Here is a 26,313-nt window from a genome sequence, read left to right on the forward strand (position 1 = left end):
TAGGTTATTCCCTTTTTGGGCATTCTTTTTTTCCTTGCAGGCACAGCACGAGTGGAAAAATTGCTCTTCAGTCTCTGCAAATTTTCTTTTGAAACTCTCACCACAGGTCAAAATATTTCCCGCTCCTCCCTTCCCTTTTTGGTTTTCATGGATTCCTTTCTCATTCTCACTACCAATTGTAAACAAATCTCCTACTCTTGGTTTAATAAAAATTCTAACTACTTGATGCAAGGTAATTTATTGGGAAAGAATCTCAAATCTGCAGCCCCTTTTAAAAAGTAAATGCAGGTGGAGAAGGTAATCAAGAAGGCATACGGCATGCTTGTCTTCATTGGCCGGGGTACTAAGTTTAAAAAATTGGCAAGTCATGTTGCCGCTTTGTAGAACCTTAGTTAGACCGCACTTGGAATATACTGTTCAATTCTGGTCGCCACACAAACAGAAAGATGTAGAGGCTTTGGAGAGGACACAGAAAAGATTCACCAGGATGTTGCCTAGTATGGAGGGCATTCGCTATGAGGAGAGGTTGGAGAAACTTGGTTTGTTCTCACTGGAGCAACGGAGGTTGAGGGGAGACCTGATAGAAGTCTACAAGATTATGAGAGGCATGGATAGGGTGGATAGTCAGAAACTTTTTCTCAGGGTGGCATAGGTTTAAGGTGCGAGGGGCAAGTTTTAAAAGAGATGTACGAGGCAGATTTTTTACACAGAGTGGTGGGTGCCTGGAACTCGTTGCTGGGGGAGGTAGCAGAAGCTGATACGGTAGTGACTTAAGGGGCGTCTTGACAAGTACATGAATGAGATGGGAATAGTGGGATATGGTTCCTGGAAGTATAGGTGTTTTAGTTCATTCGGGCAGCACGGTCGGTGAAAACTTAGAGGGCCAAAGAGCCTGTTCCCATGCTGTAATTTTCTTTGTTCTTTGTTCTAATTGAAGCAATTAATGCTCTCCAGCATTCTTTGATTTTATTCTGTCAATTTCAAACTTACTTATTCTCAAAACTTCTGTTTGAAGTGAGTGCTGACAAAGTCAGGATACTGACTTCCAAAGCTCGAGTGTGCAATAAGGAGAGCACATACAAGTTAACTGCACCACCAAGCTCACCCCCAGATGACGCCAGATTTAATTCACATGTACTTATTGTGTAGAATTTTATTCTCCCTACCACAGGAAGGATTTACTTGCCACACAAGAAGTATAGCGAAGATTTACCAAAGTGATTCCTAGGATGGATGGATTGTCCTATGAGGAGGGGTTGAAGAGATTGGTCTGTATTCTCTAGCATTCAGGAGAATGCGAGATGATCTCACTGAAGCATACAAAATCGTTTCAGGGCTTGAGCGGTTGCAGATAGAACCATAGACCCCTACAGTGCAGAAAGAGGCTCTTCGGCCCATCAAGTCTGCACCAAACACAATCCCACCCAGGCCCTACCCCCATATCCCTACATATTTTACCCACTAATCCCTCTAACCTACACATCCCTGGACACTAAGGGGCAATTTCTTAGCACGGTCAATCAACCTAACCCGCACATCTTTGGTCTGTGGGAGGAAACCGGAGCACCTGGAGGAAACCCACGCAGACATGAGGAGAATGTGCAAACTCCACACAGACAGTGACCCGAGCTGGGAATCGAACACAGGACCCTGGAGCTGTGAAGCAGCAGTGCTAACCACTGTGCTACCGTGCCACCCAAAATGCACCACTGGCTAGAACCAGCAGACACAATCTCAGAATAAGAGGTAGACAATCTTATCGCTGGGGGGTTAGGGGCCAGCATTCAAGGAACTGATAACCAAGTTTCAGAAAGTTGAGATATGGCACAGTAACCAAATGAACTTCAACAGAAACACTGCTGAATACATATAAAGTCACATCACAGAAATGAGCTGTTGGATTAAAAAGAGAGTAAACAATAAAAATGTTGGAGGGTTAGCGTATGTGGGTGGGAGAGCATGAGTGCATGCTGGGGTGGGTGATGATGAGATAGACTGAGAAAATGGAGACTGGGCACAACGTAGACTTGCGCTTACACCACCACCACACATTGTCGCTCAATCACACACTCCACCAGTTACCTGCATGCTCCCACCCGCACCTATGTTCCGCCCCATCATCAGTCAGACAACTGGCCGGGTTGGATTTGTCCTGATTTTTGTGTACAGGGCATACCTGGGCAATTTTCCACATAGTTGGGTCGATGCCAATGTTGTAACTGTACTGGAAGAGCCTGGTTAGGGGTACGGCAAGTTCTGGAGTACAAGTCTTCAGTACTTGTGATCTGGAATGTTATCGGGGCCCATTGCCTTTGCAGTATCTAGTGCCTCCAACCGTTTTTTGATGTCATGTGGAGTGAATCAAATTGGCCGGAGCCTGGCATCTGTGATGCTGGGGACCACTGGAATAGGCCAAGTTGAATCATCCATTCGACACTTCTAGCCGAAGATTGCTACAAATACTTCAGTCTTTGTGGAGCCTTCTCCTTCAGTGAATTGTTTAATTGTCCACCACCATTCACGACTGGATGTGGAAGGACTGCAGAGCTTAGGTTTGATCAATTGGTTATAGGAGATCACTTAGCTCTGTCTATCTGTTTTTGCCGCCTGGCATGCAAGTAGTCCTGCTTTGTAGGTTCACCAAGTTGACACCTCATTTTTAGGTATGCCTGGTGCTGCTCCTAGTATACCCACTTGCACTCTCCATTGAACCAGGGTTGATCCCGTAGCTTGATACTAATGGTTGAGTGGGGTATATGCCGTGCCATGTGGTTGCAGATTGTGTTGGAGTACAATTCCACTGCTGTTGATGGCCCACAGGATGTCCAGTCTTGAGTTGCTAGGTCGGTTTGAAGTTTGTCCCATTTGGCACGATGATAATGCCAAACAACACGATGGAAGTTATTCTCAATATGAAGGTGGGACTTTGAATCCACAAGGACTGTGCAGTGGTCACTCTTACCAATACTTTCATGGACAGCTGCATCAGCAGCCGGCAGATTGGTAAGGATGAAGTCGAGGATGTTACTTCCTCTTCTTGGTTCCTTCACCTCCTGTTGCAGATCCAGTCTTGCAGTTATATCCTTTAGGACCCAACCCAGCTCGATCAGTAGTGCTACTGCTGAGCCACTCTTGGCGGTGAATATTGAAATCCAGCACCCAGAGAACATTTTGCGCCTTGCCACCCTCAGTGCCTCCTCCAAGTTGTTCAACACAGAGGAATACTGATTCATCAGCCGAAGGAAGCCATGAAACTTCAAGGGGTCCAGAGTCGATGTTAAGGACTTTGTAAGGGCAACTCACTCCCGACTGCATACCACTGTGCCGCCACCTCTGTTGGGTCTGTCCTGCTGGTGGGACGGAACATAACCAAGAATAGTAATGGCGATGTCTGGGATGTTATCTGTAAGGTTTGATTGTGTGAGAATGACTATGTCAGACTGTTGTTCGACTAGTCTGAGATAGCGCTCCCAATTTTGGCACTAGCCAACCCAGATGTTAATAAGGAGGACTTTGCAGGGTTGACAGGGCTGTTTGTTTTGCCACTGTCTTTTCTGATGCCTAGGTCGATACCAAGTGGTCTGTCCGGTTTCGTTTCTTTGTTAAGACTTTGTAGCGATTGTTACAACTGAGTCGCCATTTCAGAGGGCAGTTGAGGGCCACATTGGCTCTGGAGTCGCACGTAGGCCAGACCAGAGTATGGAGGTCTTTCTGTCCTCTTTTGTAAATAGTTCTTTTTGAATAAATAAATCAATTACTTTCTCCTGCCAATAAAGATAGTAGATTTCCTTCCCTAAAGAACATCAGTGAACCAGATGGGTTTTTCCAACAATCGGCAATGGCTTCACAGTCATCAGTAGACTCTTAATTCCAGATTTTTTTTTATTGAATTCAAATTCCACCATCTGCCATGGTGGGGATTTGAACTCAGGTCCCCAGAGTATTGTCTGGGTTTCTGGATTAATAGTCGAGTGCTAATACCACTAGGCCATTGTCTCCTGGTCTGTATGATTGTGCAACTGGGCATGATACATGATGATATAGGGCGAGTTCAGGAACACACAGTGGTGATGGAGCATGGGGCTGAGAGCGCGGAGCAATCAAACACGAGCCAAAACTGCGGATGTGCAGCACAAATCCAAGCTCACGTTGTGGCGGTTGAAGGGTGGCTATTGGAGATCGGCACTTGATCCTCGGGAGTTGAAGAGTAAGGAGGTCTTTCTGTCCTCCTTTGTAAATAGTTCTTTTTGAATAAATAAATCAATTACTTTCTCCAGTCAAGTAACTGTAGAGCCTCACAATTATTAAATTTGGTGACAAGATCACAAGCTCCTGGAATTGAGAGGAGAAGAAAGTCTGCCTATTATAAAAGAAAATAAATCCCTACAGCATCAGTCAGTAAATAATGGCCCCCTTTTTGGAAATTTGATCCTTTTGACCTAGAAACTGAACACCGGGTTCAATATTAAAAAGACTCCACTATTCGTAGGCCGCTAATGAAATTACAGGAGTAGATGAGCAAAAAGTCATTCAGCTTACAGTTTGTGAATCTCAGCCTTGTTATCTTATTAGAAATTTAACATCCCTAGAAACTCCAGATCTTTTGACCACCTCATAGCTTTGGTTAAAGGTCATTACAACCCTAGACCATCCATCATCATGCAACATTTTAAGGTTAACTCTGCTGTAAGGGGCTCAGCAAGACTAAAGCTGATCCATGCGAATTTGGATCTTCACCAAGTGAAATGCAGTGAGACAGATTAGTTTGCACCATAAACAACTTAAAAATACAAAAAAAAGTCTTGCAGAGGATAAGATCTCCTCTGCAATGGAAATAGTCCAGGGGATTGAGTGTGCGGAGAGAGACACTCCCAAGTTACAGTGCATGCGCACAGGTGAATCAGCTACGCTGCAAAACTTTGGCGAGTTGAGAGGAGAGAGTTCAGTGCACAGAAGAGACAGAGCAGAAACTCAATGAGCAAGGTAGGGGGCAGAAGAAAAAGAATGCGGGTCAACAAACCAGAATTTCTGACGAATGTTATAAGTGCGTGGGAGATCAGTCCTAAGAAAAATGTAATTTTAGAATTCTACCTGTTCTGGCTGTAATCGGAGAGGCCATCGCTTAAACAAGTGCCCAGTCAAACAGAATGTACCTACTTGAAACAAAAAAACTCTGGACTACAGTCCATAATTTAGAACATGATTCAGAAGAGGAATCTGAGACACATCAATTGAATAATGTAAAAAGGAGTAAATCAGATTCTATTCTAATCGTACCTTTAGTAAATGGGCAGCCAATAAGCATGGAAGTAGATATTGGTGCTTCTGTCACCATCATAGAGCAGCAAACATTTAAATAACTTCAAGGTGGAGTTCAACCCATAATGTTAAATAATACAACAGCAAGATTGGCCAGATACACGGTTGAAACCCTGGAAATACTTGATCTGATTTATCGTCACATGTATTAGTATACAGCAAAAAGTATTGTTTCTTGTGTGCTAAACAAACAAAGCATACCATACAGAGAAGAAGAGTGCAAAATGTAGTATTACGGTCATAGCTAGAGTATACAGAAAGATCAGCTTAACACAAGGTAGGTCCATCCAAAAGTCTGATGGCAGCAGGGAAGAAGCTGTTCTTCAGTTGGTTGGTACGTGACCACAGACTTTGAATTGCATCAGTACAAATAATTTATCAGCTTCAGACTACTCAATTACCGATCATTTTTGCAAAATGTCTGGAACCTAGTCCCATAGGATGAGTTTGGTTACGTCAAATAAAGCTAAATTGGTTAGATATTTTCTGTGCATCTGATGGTAGGTTACACGAAGCTCTTAAAAAATTCCCAGAGATTTTTCAAACCGAACGGATAATGAGAGATATTGAGAGAGTAGTCAAAGAGAAAAAGGAAGCATTTGTCAAGGCTAGGAGGCTGGGAATACACAAAGCTAGTGTGGAATACAAGGAAAGTAGACAGAAGCTTAAGCAAGGAATAAGGAGGGCTAAAAAGGGATCACAAAAAGTCATTAGCAAGCAGGATTAAAAAAACCCCAAAGCTTTTTACGCATATGAAAAGAGCAAGACAGTAGCCAGGGAAAGGGTTGGCCCACTCAAGAGCAGGGGAGGGAATCTAGGTGTGGAGCCAGAGGAAATGGGTGAGATATTAAGTGAGTACTTTGCATCAGTATTCACCAAAGAGGAGGATTTGGTGGATGTTTTTGATAAGAGAGGGGATTAAGGGTTATGGGGAGAGGGCGGGAATGTGGAACTGAGCCACGATAGATCAGCCATGATCTTATTGAATGGTGGGGCAGGCTCGAAGGGCTAGATGGCCTACTCCTGCTCCTATTTCTTATGTTCTTATGATCAGTCTGGGAAAGGGTGTGTAGATAGTTGAACTCATGTTGAGATCAAAAAGTAGGAGATATTGGGGTCCTTGAGAAACATTATGATAGACAAGTCAGGGGCTGATGAAAAATACCCCAGAATACTGAGAGAGGCAAGGGAGGAAATTACTGGGGCCTTGACAGAAATCTTTGTATCCTCACTGGCTACAGGGGAAGTCCCAGAGGAATAGAGAATAGCCAATGTTGTTCCTTTGTTTAAGCAGGATAGCAAGCATAATCCAGGAAATTACAGGCCAGTGGGCCTTATGTCAGTGGTACAGAAATTATTGGAGAGGATTCTTCGACACAGGATTTATTCCCACTTGGAAATAAGTGGACTTATTAGCGAGAGGCAACATAGTTTTGTGAAGGGGAGGTTGTGTCTAACTAACTTGATTGAGTTTTTCAAGGAAGTGACAAAGATGATTGATGAGGGTAGGGCAGTGGATGTTATCTACATGCTCTTCAAAGGCCTTTGACAGGTCCCTCATGGCAGACTGGTGCAGAAGGTGAAGTCGCAAGGGATCAGAGGTGAGCTGGCAAGGGGATACAAAACTGGCTCAGTCAAAATAATCTGGCTCACTCACCTGACGAAGGTGCAGCGCTCCGAAAGCTAGTGGCATTTGCTACCAAATGAACCTGTTGGACTTTAACCTGGTGTTGTGAGATTTCTTACTGTGTACTCAGTCAAAGAAGACAGAGGATAGCAGTGAAAGGGTGCATTTCTGAATGGAGGGCTGCGACAAGTGGCATTCTTCAGGGATCAGTGCTGGGATCTTTGCTGTTTGTAATATATATATAAATGATTTGGAGGAAAATGTAACTAGTTTGATTTGTAACTTTGCGGATGACACAAAGGTTGGTGGATTTGCGGAAAGTGATGAGGATCATGAGGGTACAGCGTGATATAGATCGGTTGGTGACTTGGGCGGAGAGATAGCAGATGGAGTTTAATCTGGACAAGTGTAAGGTAATGCATTTTGAAAGATCTAATGCAGATAGGAAATATACAGTCAATGAAAGAATTCTTAAGAGTATTGAAAGGTAGAGGGATCTGGGTGTACAGGTACACAGGTCACTGAAAATGGCAATGCAGGTGGAGAAGGTAGTCAAGAAGGCATACTACATGCTTACTGTCATCGGCAGGGACATTGAGTTTAAAAATCAGCAAGTCATGTTGCACTTTTATAGAACCTTAGTTAGGCCGCACTTGGAATATAGTCCACACTACCAGAAGGATGTGGAGGCTTTGGAGGGGGTAGAGAAAAGATTTAACAGGATGTTGCCTAGTATAGAAGGCATTAGCTATGAGGAGAGGCTGGAGAAACTTGGTTTGTTGTCACTGGAATGGCAGAGGTTAAGGGGCGACCTGATTGATGTCTACAACATTATGAGTGGCATGGACAGAATTGATAGTCAGCAGGTTTTCCCCAGGATTGAAGAGTCAATTACTAGGAAGCACAGGTTTACAGTGTGAGGGCAAAGGTTTAAAGGAGATGTATGAGGCAAGCTTTTAACACAGAAGGTGGTGGGTGCCGAGAACTCACTGCTGGGGAAGGTAGTGGAGGCAGATACAATAGTGACTTTTAAGTGGTATCTTCTTGACAAATACAAAAATAGGGTGGGAATGGAGGGATACAGCCCCCCAGAAGGGTAGGGGGAGGGAGCTTTAGTTCAGTCAGGCAGCATCGTCGGTGTGAGCTTGGAGGGCTAAAAGGCCAGTACCTGCGCTAAAATTTTCTTTGTTCTTTGACTTAGGGCCAAATTTTGCATTAATTCAGATATACCTCAATTTTTTTTTAAGAGGTCACTCATGACTAATGCTTTGCATTAAACAGTCAACACAGAATTTGAACATTCAGAATCATTCGGCTAATACAGTTTTCAGAATGGACTGCTCCCATCATATCCGTACTAAAATAGGACAGGACTGTCAGAATTTGTGGAGACTACATGTCAATCAAGTAGCCAAGCTGGACAGATATTTAATCCCAAAAATTTAGGACCTTTATGCAAAGTTAGGGACAGGTCTAACATTTACAAAACAAGACACGAACCATGCCTATCAACAATTAGAACTGGATGAGGATTCAAGAAAATTTGTAACAATTAACACTCACAAGAGCTTGCTTCAGTACACACGTTTACTTTATGGTGTGTCTGCAGCATGCACTATTTTTCAATGCACCATGGAAAGTTCATTGCAAAACAAACCCAAAGTAGTGGTATACTTAGATGATATTTTAATGACAGGATTTTCCCCCGAAGGGTATTCGGCAAATCTCAAAGAGATGCTCAGGAAATTTAAAGAGGCAGGGGTGAGACTTGAGAAAATATACTTTTCAGGCCCATAAGGTAATTTATCTTGAATTTAAGGTCAATGCTGAGGTGCTCTTGAAGAAAAAGTAAAGGGTATAAAAGGCAGCACCAGCACCTAAAACATCATCTAGGTGTGCATGTTAATTATAAAAAATTTTCTTAATCCTCATCCAATTCTAATTGCTGATAGGCATGGTTCATGTCTCGCTTCGTCTATGTTAGAAATGTGGTCAGAACCGAAATCACATTTTGAATATGGTTAATTATTATGGCAGGTTCTTACCAAATTTATCAATATTACACTACTATTACGTGGGTGGCACAGTGGCACAATGCAGGACGACTGTGCCTCCCATCGCCAGGTTCGATTCCTGACTTGGGTCAGTCTATGTGGAGTCTGCATGTTCTCCCCGTATCTGTGTGGGGTTCCTCTGGGTCCTCCTGTTTCCTTCCAAAGTCTGAAAGACGTGCCAATTAGATGCATTGGCCATGCTAAATTCTCCCTCAGTGTACCTGAACAGGTGCAGTGGCCACGGGATTTTCACAGTAACTTCACTGCAGTATTAACGTAAGCCTACTTGTGACACTAATAAATAAACTTTAAACTTTAAAGCACTTCCTTTTAAACAAAAATCTATGTTGGTGCCAGAGTGAATCTCAAAAAAACTTTTGAGAAAGTTAAATTTGCTTTACAATCTTCAGATTTACTTATCCATATTGACCCAAAAAGAGAAATAATCCTCATGTGATGCTTCACCAATTGGCATGGGGCAGTTTGTCTCATTGAACAGAAGATAGTTTAGAACAGTCCATCACTTTTGTATCAAGAACCTTAATTGATGCCAAGAGAAAATACTTCAAAATTAAGAAAGGACTAGCTATCATTCACAGAGTTAAAAAAGTCACACCAGTGTGTTTACAGGCACCGATCACAAACCACTGTTAGGGTTATTGTGTGAAGACAAGCCTGGTCCTCCTATTGCATCAGCCTGTGTCCAACCGAGGGCTTTACTTCTAGCAGTACGCAACTACATATTCCAACATAGACCAGGTACCAAAATATCGAACGCACGTGTTCTGAATCACCTTACTCTGCCTTGAGCAATATCAATCATGATGTGGAGATGTCGGCGTTGGATTGGGGTAAACATAGTAAGAAGTCTGACAATACCAGGTTTAAGTCCAACCGATTTATTTGATAGTAAATTCACAAGCTTTTGAGGTTTCTCTCTTCGGCAGGTGGATGGAGAGTTCTGTCCTCAGACAGAGCATATAACAGCACAGAAAGTTTACAGATTACTGATCAGAATGCAAATCTTGACACCTAACCTGCTATTCAAGTCTTAAAGTGGCTAACAATGTGACTGGAAGGAGCACTGAGCACAGGTTAAAGAGAAGTGTATTGTCTCCAGACAGTACAGTAAGTGAGGTTTTGCAAACCCAGGCAAGTCATGGGGGTTACAGATAGTGTGACATGAACCCAAGATCCCTGTTGAGACCATCCTCACGTGTGCGGAACTTGGCTATCAGTCTCTGCTCAGCGACTCTGCGCTGTCGTGTGTCGTGAAGGCCGCCTTGGAGAATGCTTACCCGAAGGTCAGAGCCGAATGCCCGTGACCATGTTCCCTTCCTGTTGGCGAACATTTCAGTGGTCACGGGCATTCGGCTTCTGACCTTCGGGTAAGCATTCTCCAAGGCAACCTTCACGACCCATGACAGCGCAGAGTCGCTGAGCAGAGACTGATAGCCAAGTTCCGCACACATGAGGACGGTCTCAACTGGGATCTTGGGTTCATGTCACACTATCTGTAACCCCCGTGACTTGCCTGGGTTTGCAAAACCTCACTTACTGTACTGTCTGGAGACAATACACATCTCTTTAACCTGTGATCAGTGCTCCTTCCACTCATATTGTTAGCCACTTTAAGACTTGATTAGCAGGTTAGGTGTCACAATTTGCATTCTAATCAGTAATCTGTAAACTGTCTGTGCTGTTACATGCACTGTCTGAGGCCAGAACTCTCCATTCACCTGATGAAGAGGGAAACCTTGAAAGCTTGTGAGTTTACTATCAAATAAATCAGTTGGACTTAAACCTGGCGTTGTCAGACTTCTTATTGAGCAATATCACCATCATCAACAAGATCACAAGAAGTATTTTGGCTTTAAACTTCTTGGATACATTTTCAATATCATCAAAGCAAATCTGTAATTGGACTCAAGAAATCCAGTGCTGTCCAGAGTAAAGTGGAAAGTTTTCCACGGATGGCACTTCAACTTGTCGGGCCAATTAAAACCTTACCAGCTGCGCAAAGATGAATTGAGCTGTGTGGACAAAGTTTTACTGTGGGGGTCTAGAGTAGTCGTCCTGGACCAACAAGAGGAGTGTTACTGCAGGAATTACACAATGCTCACCCAGGTCAGACTAAAATGAAAATGCTCGCAAGAAATTATATTTGGTAGCCAGGGATTGATAAACATATTGGGAATCTAGTAAAGCATTGTGATCAATATTAATTGCAATAAATGCTGTCACCTTCGCCTCATTTGCACCCATAGGAGTGGCATGGCTGACCTTAAGCACAGTTACGTACGGATTTCGCTGATCCTTCTATTTTCCTAATTATCACTGATGCCCATTCCAAACAGCTTGATATTCATGAAATGAAAACAACTTCATCCGCAATGATCGAAAAACAACAAATTTTTGGTATATGGCCTCTGGTCTCTGATCTCTGATAACGGCACTGCCTTTACAGAAACAGAGTTTCAGCACATGTGCACGCAACCCTATTACCCAGCTTCAAATGACTTAGCAGGAAGAGCTGTCCAGATTTTCAAGTCAGCGGTGAAGAAAAACAGCCAGACACACCATTATGATTTAAGCTTACTATATTCCTCCTCATTAACAGAATAACACTGCACGTTACTACGGGAGTACCCGCGTAGGGCTACTAATGAGGAGGCATCTCCAGACAAGATTGGCCTGCTGTTTCCAAATTTATCAGTGAAGGTGGATATGAAACAAGGAATGCAAAAGGGATCTCATGATACTGTCAAAAGTAATAGGTCATTCGTCATTAGATGACTTAGTACAACAAAAGAGCCCGAAGTCACATCTGTTGACATCCAAGGAAGAAAAGTCAGGAAACATATAGGCTACATAAGAAACAGAAGGATAATCCAGAAGTGTCTATCAACATTCCTTTATTTGTGCCAATATCAATGTGACCATTTATTCCAGAGGGCAGCATTTGTAGTGTTCCCATGAGAACTGGGTTAGATGTCTGCATTGGTGTACCTCCTGAATCTGCAAAACAACTGACCATTACTCAAGGCATTGCTACTTCAATTGAGGCACTGCCGGTTTGAGTGAGATGTTCACAGAGAATTCAGAGATCTCCTGATAGACTGAAATTTTGAAAAACTATACTGTATTACCCAAACATTTTTTTAAAATATAATTTTATCATCTATTCATATAAATAGTTGGCTGTTCCTAAATTGGTTTGTAAAGAACATAAAGGGGAAGGGAGATGAGGTAGCGCATCAGAGCATGATACACAGTGGTATAGCATGATTTGTACATGTGTCCAAACTTGCATTGCAGCGGTTGAAAGGCTACAGTTGGAGATCGGCGGTTGAGCTTGGCAGTTGACCCATGGGGGTCGAAGAGCATGGAGGTCTTTGTTGTCCTCCTTTGTAAATTGCACTTGCCGAATAAATAAATCAATTACTTTTTCCTGCCAAGTAACTGCAGAACCTCACAATTATTACAGTCTAGTTGAATGGTGAAACAGGCTGTAGGGTCAGAATGACCTATGCGTACTCCTATTTTTAATGTTCCCAGGTTAAGGAATAAACATTGGCCAGGGCACCAGGGGTAGCTTCCCAGCAAAATTATGGCAAGAAATATCTTACACCTATTTGCGAGAGCAGACAATGCCTCACTTCAATTCTTATCCTGAGGTCAGTAACTCCAACAGTGCAGCACTTCCTTGGTACTGCAGTGAAGTGATGGCCTAGATTATGCACTCAAGTATTGGAAGGGGACTATTACACACTTGGAAGAAAAGGTCAAGTTCAAACAATAAGGATCATAGTCAGCTGTGAGTGGACTTAATTTAGAAGGTCATGTTTATGGCATGCTTTATAAAGTATCTGGTTGTGAAATAAAAGTCACATATTTCTCCTTAAAACATAAAATTAAGGCATCTGGTAAAGAGGAAGCAAAGTTGCTATTAAATACTATTGACAACTGAAAACCTTAGACCTAAAAAGTAGTACATGCTTTTGCTATTTTGAAATATTAGGTAAGTTAACTTTATTGTTAGTTTGTATCAACTGTTATAATTTTTAAGAAAAACACGTATACAAGCAAAGCAAAAAGCTGACTTTCTAAATCGAAGCTACTAAATAAAGCATACTATCATTTTTTTCTTATTAAAAAGCAGCAAACCTGCATGTCAATTGATTTTTTGTTTACCAGAGATGACTGGAAAGCCATATGTTTTTTCTATTGTGCAAAGAAGAAATGACTTTCAGTCACTTGTGTTTCTGATTAGCAAAATGATTTATGCCACAATCACTAAAAAATGCCAGCAAGTGAATGAAAAAGCACACCAGATGTGCACATTGAAGAAAGCAGTAGTTGCTACATTGTAATCACAGCTACCCAACTCAGTTTGTTAACCACGTGGTGTGTTTGGCATTCAAGTTTTCACTTTCTGCCTGGTAAATAATGGAAAATAAATGATATGTTTTAGACTTTTTGCCATGCACAATTCAATAAATTAGGTACAGTTTTGTCTTTAAACTTATCATGAAGAGGAGGCTGGCAAAGATCACAGGGATTAATTGCTTCAGAGGTGTGAAATGCAGGTTTCCTTTTCCCTGCATACCCAGTAAAGGAATAATGATTAATCACTGTTTAACTATTCTCCAAAGGGAATTGAGAGTTTGCCAAACCAGGCCACATTCTCATAATCCAAAAGTTACATTTAGATAAGCTGCAACCTGCATTGAAGAACATTCATTTGTAAATTAATTGAACAATGGCTCTTAATCAGTTTGTAATATAATGCTTCTTGCGTATGTTTTAGTGTAGGCTGTTTTACCAGCTGTAATATGTTGTGCAGTTTTCAATCCTATCCACCAAATAGTTCTGGTGATCCAAATCAGCTTATTCTGTAAAATATTTAATATGGTTTTAACAAAATAAATTCTCATTCAATCTTATTGTGTATGACATCTTGCAGCTTTACAAATCTAATTCCAAGTTAGGCAACCAGCACTGGTATTGGATGGATGCTTTGAATCCTGTGGCAAATTTTCATAGGCCATATTCTTTCACAAAGTGAACAGTCTGACCTGGGTGACCACAGTTATATGCTGGCCTGTCCTCAAAATTCCAGGTGTGCAGAAGGTGAAATACTTTTGCACGGAGTGCCCCAATCCTGTTAAGTGTAAGCCGTTGTTTGAGGGAGGTCGAAACCTGGAGGTTCTACTGTCAGATCGTTGTTGATGTTATTGGCATTAGCCCAAAGGTTGCACTCATTGGCCTAAAATGATGTACTTTCCCAAAGCTTGGTCTCCTAATTCTCATCAATATCTATGCGAGCAACATGCCTCCCAACATCTCTAGGAATTTTTCCTAAGCAGATGACCTGGATCTGTTTACAGGCAACCAATCTTGAGCACTTTGTTTCAGGATCTGGGAGTGATGGAATAGTATTTCAACTACGGGTATCCGCATTCAACTCAAATAAGACTAGTTGGCTAACAGTTGACTCCAGTTTTTACTTTTGCAGAAAATCAGTCAAGAATGAACTATTTGACAAAGTCCCACATGTGATACAAGGTAACTTGATAAAGTGGATTCAAAATTGGCTCAGTTGTAGGAGGTAAGGGTGATGTCAGAAGACTGCTTTAGTGACTGGAAGCCAGTGCCCAGTAACATACCACACAGATCTGTGTTGAGCCCCTATTATTCGTCATTTATATAATGGACGTAGATGACTATGCAGGCGGTAGGATTAGCAAATTCACAAATTACATAAAGATTAGCTGGGTGGTTAACAGTGAGGTGGAGTGTCTTAGGCTACTACAAGGTAGACGGAATGGTCAAACAGGCAGATAAGTGGCAGATGGAACTTAACCCTGAAAAGTGAGAGGTGATACACTTTGAAGGAGTAATTTGACAAGGAAGTACTCAAAGAAAGGTAGGACACTAGGCAGTTCTGTGGAACAAAGTTTGCCCACAGATCTCTGAAGGTGGAAGAGCATGTTAGTAGAATAGTGAAAAAGGCATATTGGGACACTTGCTTTTATCAATCGAGGTATAGATTACAAAAGCAGAGAAGCTATTTTGTAGTTATATAGAACTTTGGTGAGGCCACAGTTAGAGTACAGTATACAGTTCTGGTCGCCATGTTGTAGGAAGAATGTGATTGCATTGGTGGAGGTGCAGAGGACATTCACTAGGATGCTGCCTGGGATGGAACATTTAAGTTATGAAGAGAGGTTGGGTCAGCTTGGGTTGTTTTTGTTGGAGCAAAGACTGAGAGGCAACCTGATCGAGGTGTACAAGGTAATGAGGGGCTTGGACAGAGTGGATAAGGAGCAGCTGTTCCCCTTAATTAAAGGTTCAGTCATGAAGGGACAGAAGTTCAAGGTAAGGGGCAGGAGGTTTTAGGGGATGTGAAGAAAAACCTTCTTATCCACAGAATGATAATGGTCTGGAATGCACTGCCAGGGAGGGTAGTAGAGTCAATTGCCTCGCATGCTTTAAAAAGTATCCGGATGAGTACTTGGCACATCATAACATGCGAGGCTATAGGCCAAGTGCTAGTAGATGGGATCAGGTGTTTCTAATGTGCCAGTGCAGACTTAATGGACCTAAGGGCCTCTTCTGCGCTGTGTGATTCTGTGATATACCCTAAATACCACAAAGTCACCCTGAATCGCTGCCTCACAAGTATTTGAAAAGTGCCACAGAAAAGACTAAGATGAGAGTAAATATTATCAAGAAACTAGCAAGTATCAGCTAGGTATCCAGTATGCACACCCTTTGCTCATGTGTATTCTTCAGCATTGTGTGACAGAGCAGCCACACAGGTGTCCTCAACATATTAATGCAGATAATTAATGCTACAGTGTAATCAACACCTGCATCATGGCTCCCAGTCCTGTCTAACAATACAGTTCCTGACATTAGCCAAAAGGCAAAAACAATGAAGGAGTTTAACGGCATTAAGCCAATCCAAGAAGATTTACAGAAAGACAGTAGGACTAGGGGGCACAGCCTCAAGATAAAGGGGGGGGGGAGCGGTTTAGAACGGAGTTGAGGAGAAACTTCTTCACTCAAAGGGTGGTGAATCTCTGGAATTCTCTGCCCGTTGAAGTGGTGGAGGCTGCCTCGCTAAATATTTTTAAGACGCGGGTTGATGGGTTTTTGATAAGAGAGGGGATTAAGGGTTATGGGGAGAGGGCGGGAAAGTGGAACTGAGTCACGACAGATCAGCCATGATCTTATTGAATGGCGGAGCAGGCTCGAGGGGCTGGATGGCCTACTCCTGCTCCTATTTCTTATGTTCTTATGTTCTTATGTACCAAATATGTAACTCAGATCATGCAAATCTTTGGTCAGTTGCATATTTGACTGATTTTTCAAAAATTTTATAGAGAAATTTATAAAGAGTGTTGACCCGTTAGACAAAATCTCCATTACAAGGGAGGAAGTGTTAGGATTTTTAGGGAACATTAAGACTGATAAATCCCCAGGGCCTGATGGCATCAATCCTAGACTGCTCAGGGAGACAAGAGATGAAATTGCTGGGCCTCTGACAGAAATCTTTGTCTCTTCATTGAACACGGGTGAGGTGCCAGAGGATTGGAGGATAGCGAATGTGATACCATTATTTAAGAAGGGTAGCAAGGATAACTAGGGTAGTTATAGGCCAGTAAGTTTGACAGCCATGATAGAGAAATTGTTGGAGAGGGTTCTTGAAGATAGGATATATGCACGTTTAGAACGGAATAATCTCATTAGTGACAGGCAGCGTGGTTTTGTAAGAGGGAGGTCATGCCTCACAAATTTGATGGCGTTTTTCGAGGGGGCGACAAAAGCGGTTGACAAGGGAAGGGCCATGGATGTCGTCCATATGGATTTTAGTAAAGCTTTTGACAAAGTCCCTCATGGCAGGTTGGTGCAGAAGGTTAAATCTCATGGGATAAAAGGTGAGGTGGCTAGATGGGTGGAGAACTGACTTGGCCACAGAGGGTAGAAATGGAAGGGTCTTTTGCCGGCTGGATGTCTGTGACTAGTGGTGTTCCGCAGGGCTCTGTACTGGGACCTCTGCTGTTTGTGGTATATATAAATGATTTGGAAGAAGGTGTGACTAGTGTGATCAGTAAGTTTGCAGGCAACACAAAGATGGCTGGACTTGTGGATAGCGATGAACATAGTCAGAGAATACAGCAGGATATAGATAGGCTGGAAAATTGGGTAGAGAAATGGCAGATGGAATTTAATCCAGATAAATGCGAAGTGATGCATTTTGGTAGAACAAATGTAGGGGGGAGCTATACAATAAATGGCAGAACCATCAGGAGTATAGACACACAGAAGGACCTGGGTGTGCAAGTCCACAGGTCCTTGACGGTGGCATCACAGGTGGAGAAGGTGGTGAAGAACGCATATGGCATGCTTGCCTTGATAGGACAGGGCACAGAGTATAAAAATTGGCGTCTGACGTTACAGCTGTATAGAAAATTGGTTAGGCTAATTTGGAGTACTGCATCCAGATCTGGTCGCCACACTACCAGAAGGGCGTGGAGGCTTTGGAGAGAGTACAGAAAAGGTTTACCAGGGTGTTGCCTGTACGGAGGGTCTTAGCTATGAGGTGAGGTTGGGTAAACTGGGGCTGTTCTGCCTGGAAAATAGAGAATGAGAGGAGACCTAACAGAGGTGTATAAAATTATGAAGGGCATAGATAGGGTGAACAGTGGGAAGCTTTTTCCCAGGTCAGAGGTGACAATCATGAGGGATCACAGGTTCAAGGTGAAGGGGACGAGGTTTAGCTCAGATATCAGAGGGACGTATTTTACACAGAGTGGTGGAGGCCTGGAATGCACTGCCAAGCACGGTGGTGGAGGCGGACACGCTGGGATCATTTAAGACTTATCTGGATAGCCACATGAGCAGACTGGGAATGGAGGGATACAAACGAATAGTCTAGTTGGACCAATGAACGACGCAGGCTTGGAGGGCCGAAGGGCCTGTTTCCTGTGCTGTATTGTTCTTTGAAATGTTTTAATCTTGAGCAGGAATGGACAAACATTTTGAAGTTTTTTTCAGTATTATCTTTTGTGCATACAATAGTTACTTAGATCAACTTAGATTGTTAGTACACAAGTGACTGAGTTCATGCATAATTTTAAGCTTTAGAAGATAAATTCCATATGAACCTTTTATGCTTCCACACATAGAATTCTCCAAATTTAGTCAACAGGAAGAAAAATTTTAAGCAATTCTAAGGTACAATAACCTGTAACTCCTGGTTCTCTAGCGTCAGATTTGGGGGTCACCAAATCGGAAGCTCCCAGATAAGGGTTTATACAGCAATTGTCCAGAAATGCTAACTTTCCCTGGACATTTGCATTGTGCTGGGAACGATCCGACAGAGCTATTTAAATCGCTAACTTCAGATGGTTCTGCCAGTGTTACACTAACAGTTACTCTGAAAAGTAATGAGGCGACTTCAGCATAGCTATTTTAACATGGGGCAATCCCCCCCCACCCCCAACACACGCACACTCCTGATGCTCCCAGGGGCCTCCCCAAATGACTAATCAATCTCTCCCCCCACAGGGTATTCACCACCCCAGGACTCCCTGCACCCCCCCAACTCAATTCTCCTCGCACCTAACACAACCTTCCACTCTCTGACACTCATCCCTGACCACCACCCCACCAAGAGTCTGAAACCTGCCACCATACCCAATTTCCTCCCAACGACTGACCCCCCAACCCCAGTAATGATCAGCCTTCACCATCCCCAATGATGATTGGCCCCACTCCCCAGTACCTCATTGTTTCCTCCACCCAAAAGTCCAATAATTGTTGCCATCTGTCAACCCATCATATTTGAGAAATCTCTAACACTTCTGTTATTTCAGCTAGGTCTAATCTTGCCTTGCTTCAATGACACTTTGGTTAAAGGAACATGATCCTTAAGGAGATCAGTCATCAACACAACATTCAAAAGGTAAACACTTCTCAGACTGCCCCTCATATAGCATCAGTATTTTGGATAAATGAGCCCTCATATCTATTGCTTCTACTAATGCCAGTATTTCACTACTCTTTCTAGTGTCCCACCAAAAATACGATAAACGCTGCTGTGCTCAAATATCCATTTGAAAGATTGATAGGTGTAGCATGGTTAAAAATGACTAACTTCAGATATTCTAGATCATTCCAGGCTGGAGACTTAAATATACACTTCTATGAATTCAATTTAACATTTTATTTGCTCCCAGAATTTCATCAACTATAACCCATTTCATCATTGTACTCAGTTCCAACACATCATAACTAGCATCATGTCTAGTCTGAGTGCACAACCAGCTCAGTTATCCAATCAAACTTCTTAATTAGTCAATTTCTACCTTGGAGCAAGATCCTCCCTTTGTGAGAATCTGGCCTTATTTATAGGGATGTGATTGACATTTCCTAACTAAGACTATTGAGTCAAGGTGAAAGGGGTTGTTCTCCTATTTGTTCTGGCAACCAAATGGTTTAAAGATAACATACGGAGGCAACATTGTTTACAGCTTGAAGATAAAGGTTTGTTTGTCTATCCAACTTCCCATGCTTGAAAGAATTAACCAAGTGCTAAGAATCTTGAACATAGAGAGGGTAATTGATATTCACAAATCAAAAACAAGTTATGTTAAGGAATGATTATAGCTGGGACAACTTGTAGCCAGTAGTAAATCAAACTAGATAGCTTGTAAGAGTCTTGATGAATGGATATTATAATCAAGCAGACGTGCAAATGTTGTAATTGGTCCACTGCATTCGTATTTTAAGCATGATGTAAACCTAATTGATAGCTGAGTGGATATAGATCACTTGTTTCAATGTACATCTTATTTTGATATATGCTAATCTTTTGTAACTGGGTCTTAACTATAATTGTTTGAAGAATTGGGCCTGAAGATAGCCTGCACCTTAAATCAGGTTTATAGCCAAGAAAGCAAAACAACAAAGTGTCCCAGCTCCTTCCCCATTCTGTTCCAGTTGTCCCTTTCTGCTTATAACTGTCCCCATTTATAGGTAGACCAATACCCATCACCAGTTTAACAATGCAACTGCCTTAACAATGTAATGGCTATTAAACATTTCCAATGTAATTTCAATTTAACAAAGTGATTGCTATTGGACCTTAACAATGTAATTAATAAGACATTGACATGCAGGGTCATTTGGGATGGATGCACTCTGTCAACTCTTAGCTTGTTTATCCTAATTCCCAGAAGTCACCCAGCTAACAACGTATCGCAGCTGCCATTTCTCATATAGCTGCTTAGTTATATATTAATATCTCAACGGCGCAGGACAAGTTGTGTGCTACAGCATCAGCATTGTCAAGGATGTGATGAGACAGTAAAAGAAATAGACTTCAGGTTTGGAAATTATACCAGTGAACATAATCCAGTAGCTCACAAAATCAATTGTTAATCCATTTCAGATGCCAGTACTATACATCACATTTCAGTTAAAATATTCTACCCTTCCCAAGCTCTCAATTTTGAAAAGGTTATGACAAAATGTAGTAAAATATAAATAAGCAATAACTAATTTGTTTGACATTTTTATCCACTTAGTTTATTTACATGTTATACTTTTAAAAGAAGCTAAATATGTTAAACACATTGTAAACTAAAGTTTTTATTATCAACGTTAAAAACAGCAATCTAAAAACACTGTGCTCTCATATTTACAGACAAAAAAATTCAAAGCAGGACTTTTTTCACTGTTAAATAAGATTATTAGGAAGAGTCTTTGAAGTAGATAGACAGTGAGTTGAAAGAGAATTGTGCACTGATGTTTTCCAAACAACTTGGAATGTCTTTATTTAATGGTCATTTTAATCAGAAATAAAGGTGACACCATGTCAAGAGGTCAAGATCTGTTTCATCATTCAATCAATTCAGAGAAATCATACTCATACATGTGCCGAGCTACTGCTGCTAAAATATTGCCATTTAATTGCATTGGATCTCAATTATAACAGTCAGTTTGAAGTGACAATTTTATAGTAAATATACAATAACTTTATTTGATTAGTGTCCAGTAAATTCTACAGCATCCTGCGGGGATTAATCACTTGAAATTTCAGCTCCTCCCATCTCCTTCCTCAACAAAAAAGTTATCAAATCAGTAGTTGTACATTTTCAATGTAATTATTGCCTATGAATACAAATTACAAAGATTGTATTAGAAAAGGACGAGGAAAGAAAAGGGGTACCAAATTAAAAATGGATTTCCAATGGACTGGCAGATGGAATGGCATGATGCTTTTCAACAATTTAAACTTATTACTTAGTGAGAAACATGCATTTTATCCTATCCCATTTTATTCCCAGCAATATTTTCTTTTCCACTGAAGCCCTTAGGTTAAAATACCTCCAAAACTATCCCACAAGCCATATACAAACAACCTTGCTGGTGACATTGATGAGAAAACAACATAGAAGCGAGGTGAATTTTAGATGCAAAATCACAGTTTGGAAACATTTCAATACATCCAAGTCAATGAACCTCAATAAACCCAGTGGATAAAGCTAATTTTTAAGGTACCGCTAATTCTGTGGATTTCTAAAGATGTTAAAACATTTTTTGTATTCATTCACAAGATGTGAGTGTGGCTGCCAAGGACATTCATTGCCCACCCTGAATTGCCGTTGAACAAGAGTTACTTGCTAGGCTATTTCAGACAGCTAACCACATTGCTGTGGGTCTGGAATCACATACATAGAAATATAATGTAAAAACAGGAGTAGGTCATTTGGCTCTTTGAGCCTGCTCTGCCATTCTTTATGACCATGGTTGATCATCAAATTCAATACCCTGATCCTGCCTTCCCCCCATTTTCCTTGATCCCTTTTGCCCCAATATATATTATAATTAGGAATTGCACCTAATTCCTTCTTGAAATTGCAATGATTTGGCCTCAACTAGTTTCAGTGGTAGTGAATTCCACAGATCACCACTCTGGGGGTGAAGAAATTTCTCCTCAACTCAGTCTTGAAAGTTTTACCCCTCATCCACTGGAGGTTAAAGCGAGGAGTGACTTGATTGAAACACACAAGATTCTGAGGAATATTAACAGGTTGGATGTGGAGAAGGTTCTCCCCCTTGTGGGAGAATCTATAATGAGGGATCATTATTTAAAAATAAAGGTCACCCATTTAAAACTGAGATAAGGCATAAAGTTCTCTCTCAAAGGGTTGCGATTCTTTGGAACTCCCTTTCTGAAAATATGGTGGAAGCAAAGCGTTTGAACATTTTTAAGACAGAGGTGGATAGATTATTGGTAAGCAAGGGGATGATGGGTTATTAGGGATAGGCAGGATATAGATTTGAGGTTACTATCAGATCAGCCATGATCTTATTAAATGATGAAGAAAGGGGAAAAAGTGCCTATTCCTGCTCCTTGTTCATACACTAATTTGATGCAAGTAATATGCTACAGTGAAAATTATTCAACAAGATATTTCAATATCAATCATCTCCATCTTATACAATAACAAATCAATGGCTTATAATTATACTCACCAATCCGTAGATTAATCTTTATTCCAAATTTCTTCTCTGATGCCCTACTTAGTAACTGATAACTCAGCCAGTCAGCATCTATAAGACAACAGCAAAAAATTAGGAAATCAAATATGCTATCAACTAGTTAAAAAATTGTGAAGTTAGCCTTAGACTTCTTATGCTAACAATATGATAATGAACAGTAGAACTGTGTGCAGTTTTACTTTATCTTGAACAAATCCTTTGAAGATAGAAAAGAACAACCCTTGAAGAAGGCTATATTCTGATTGACAAATGAAATTCCTTTCTTCAGATATATCACCAAAGTCATAAACATCAGCACTGTACCATCATATATAAATATCTATGACAGTATAAAGCACAGCAAAGGTGTTCCATTATCAGAATTTCTCAATTTTTAATGTACCACCTTGTTGATTTGCTGCAATATTTAAACCCATGCAAAATTTTAGTTAGAAGAGACTGTTTCAGAACAAAAAATGGAAGCCTAAAAACAAAAAGTGTCAACAGAAGGCTTTTGCCTCTCCCCATTCCTCATTACAATTTACTTTATATTGTGTTACTATCAAGTGAGATGGGGTGAACTGAGTCCTCCCATCTCCCACTTCCTGCTTGGTTCTAATAGGTTTTAATTTAAAAGGATGTCATAATATCAATTTAGTGTTCACTGAACTGTATGCAGTCATAGAGCACTGAAACAAACCCTTCGGCATATCCCTCTCATCCTTTCCCATCCACGTACATATTCAAATGCTTTTTAAACATTGCTATTGTACCTCCCTCAACCACTTTCTCCAGCAGTTCTCTGCACCGCACCACTCTGAGTGAAACTGTCATCCCTCAGATCGCTTTGAAATCTTTTCCTTCTCACCTTAAACTTAGGCCCCTCAGTTTTCAATTCCCCTTCCCTGGGAAAAAAAACTTGTGTACATTCATCCAATCCATACCCCGCATGATTTTATATACCTCAATATGGTCACTTCTCATTCTCCTACATTCCAAGGAATAAAGTCATAGTTTTGCCAACCTCTCCCTATAATTAGGCCTACTATCCCTGGCAACATGATCGTAAATCTTCTTTGCACTCTTTCACAGAAATATAGAAACTAGAAGCAAGAGTAGGCTGATCGGCCCTTCAAGCCTGCTCTCCCTCTCATCTTGATCATGGTTGATCATCGAATTCAATATCCTGATCCCCCCTCTTTCTCCCATATCCCTTGATCCCTGTAGCCCCAAGAACTATATCTAATTTCTTCTTGAAATCACATAACATTTCAGCCTCAACTACATTCTGTAGAAAATAATTTCATACATTCACCACCCTCTGGGTGAAGAAATTTCTCCCCACCTCAGTTCTAAAAGGTATGACCCCCAGTTCTGGACTCCCCCACCACTGGGAACATTCTTTCTGAATCTACTCTGTTAGAATTTTATAAGTTTCTATGAGATTGCCTCTCACTCTTCTAAATTCCAGTGAATAGAATTCTAACTTAACAGGGCAGCATGGTGGCACAGTGGTTAGCACTGCTGCTTCACATCGCCAGGGTTTGCATTCAAACCCCAGCTTGGGTCATTGTCTGTATGGAGTTTGCATGTTCTCCCCGTGTCTGCATGGGTTTTGTCCGGGTACTCCAGTTTCCTCCCATTTTCTGAAAGATGTGCTGGTTAGGTGCATTAACCCGAACAGGCGCTGGACTGTGGTGACGGGGGAATTTCACAGTAGCTTCATTGCAGTGTTAATGTAAGCTTTACTTGTGACCAATAAATAAACTTTAGCTCTGACTCAGTCTTTCCTCATATGACAGACCTGCTCTCCCAGGAATCAGCCTGGTAAACCGCTATACTCACTCCACAAGCGGGGACGTCCTTCCTCAGATAAGAACAGCAGAGCTGCAAACAATACTCCAAGTATGGTTTCACCAATGTCCCATACAATTGCAGCAAAACATCCCTATCCCTATACTCAACTATTTTTGCTGTGAAGGCCAACATACCATTTGCCTCCTTTACTGCCTGCTGTACTGCGGACTTACTTTCAGTGACTGATGCACAAGGGCTCTAAGGTCTCGTTGAGTATCCACTTCTCTCAATTTACATCCATTCAGGTATTAATCTGTCTTCCTATTATTGCTACCAAAATGGATAACCTCATATTTATCCACATTATACTACATCTACTACACAGATGCCCACACACAGCCTGTCCAAATCACACTGAATTACCTCTGCATCCTCCTCGCAGCTCATCCTGTCGCCTAACTTTGTATCGTCTGCAAATCTGGAGATAATATATTCAGTTCCCTCTTACAAATCATTAATATATGTGAACAGTTGAGGTCCTAGCACAGATCCCTGCAGAACCCCACTAGTTACTGACTGTCAAACAGAAAAAGACCCATTTATGCAAACTCGTTGCTTGATATCTGCTAACCAGCTTCCTCTCCATCACACCACATTAGCTGCAATCCTATGTGCTTTAACTTTACATAGTAGTCTATTATATGAGGCATGGTTGAAAGCCTTCTGAAAGCCTAAATAAACTACATCCATTGTTCTCCTCTGTTGAACTGTACTAGTTACATCCTCAAAAAATTCCAATAGATTCGTAAAGCACGATTTCCCTTTTGTAAATCCATGCTGACTTTGTCTGATTATATCACTACCTTTCAAATGCTGAGTTTCAGTTCATCATCTTTCCTATAACAGGGTGACCAAAACTGTACACACTACTCCAAGTGCAGTCTCAATGACTTGTAAAACTGTAACATAATGTTGTGATTCCTAAACTCAAATGCCCTGACTGATGAAGGCCAGTGAGTTAAATGCCTTCTTCACCACCCTGTCTACCTGCGACGCCGCTTTGAACGAACTTCTACTCCTAAGTCCCTCTGTTCCTCAATGCTCCCCAGAGCCCTACCATTCATATACAAGTCCTACCCTGATTTGACTTTCCAAAATGCAAGGCCTCATGCTAATCTGTATTGAAATCCATTTGCCAATCCTCGGCCCACTTCCTTAATTGATCAAGAACCCCCTGAAAATTTTGATAATCTTCTTCATTATCAACCATATCTCCTAATTTAGTGTCATCTTCAAACTTACTAACCATGCTTTGTACACTCTCATCCAAAATATATACATATAGGGTGCCAACACTGACCACTGAGGCACACTACTAGTCACTGGCCTCTGATCCGAGAAACAACCATCAACCATCACCCCAGGCTTCCTAATACCATTGCTCCAATTTTGAATCCAATCAGCTAACTCTCCCTGGATTGCCATGTGACCTAACCTTCCAGACTAGCCCGTCATGCGGGACCTTGTCGAAGACTTGCTAAAGTCCATATAGACAACATCTACTGCCCCACCCTCATCCATCTGCTTGGTCATCCCTTTGAAAAACTCCAAAAAATTCTTCAGACATGATTTCCCATGCACAAAGCCGTGCTAACTGTCCCTAATCTGACCCTGATTATCCAAATATTGCTAGATCCTGTCCCTCAGAATCTCTTCAATAACTCACCCATCACTGATGTCAGGCTCACCGACCTGTAATTGCCTGGCTTGTCTTTGCTATCCTTCTTAAAGGACAAACAACATTAGCCACCTCCAATCTTCTGGAACTTCAGCAGCATATAGAGGTGAACAAATATATCTGCAAGGACCTCTGCAATTTTTTCCCCTAGCCTCCCACAAGATCCGAGAATGCATATGATCAGGTCCAGGGGATTTACTGACCTTAATGTGCTTTAA

General features: G+C 41.5%; 1 protein-coding gene across 8 annotated transcripts in view; it reads right to left on the reverse strand.

The window, feature by feature from the left end:
* Positions 1-26,313, reverse strand: part of tbc1d5 (TBC1 domain family, member 5) — a 478,503-nt gene that overhangs the window by 350,956 nt on the left and 101,234 nt on the right. For 7 of the 8 annotated variants that reach the window (XM_080209683.1, XM_080209656.1, XM_080209674.1 and 4 more), the window contains exon 2: positions 22,555-22,632. The exons of the other annotated variant lie outside the window; for it this stretch is intronic. The gene's annotated coding sequence lies outside the window, so the exon portion shown is untranslated. The remainder of the gene's footprint in view (positions 1-22,554; positions 22,633-26,313) is intronic. 8 annotated transcript variants of the gene reach the window in all.

Source organism: Carcharhinus amblyrhynchos, chromosome 2, assembly GCF_965287045.1.
Source record: "Carcharhinus amblyrhynchos chromosome 2, sCarAmb.v2.hapA, whole genome shotgun sequence".
NCBI classification, from domain to species: domain Eukaryota; kingdom Metazoa; phylum Chordata; class Chondrichthyes; order Carcharhiniformes; family Carcharhinidae; genus Carcharhinus; species Carcharhinus amblyrhynchos.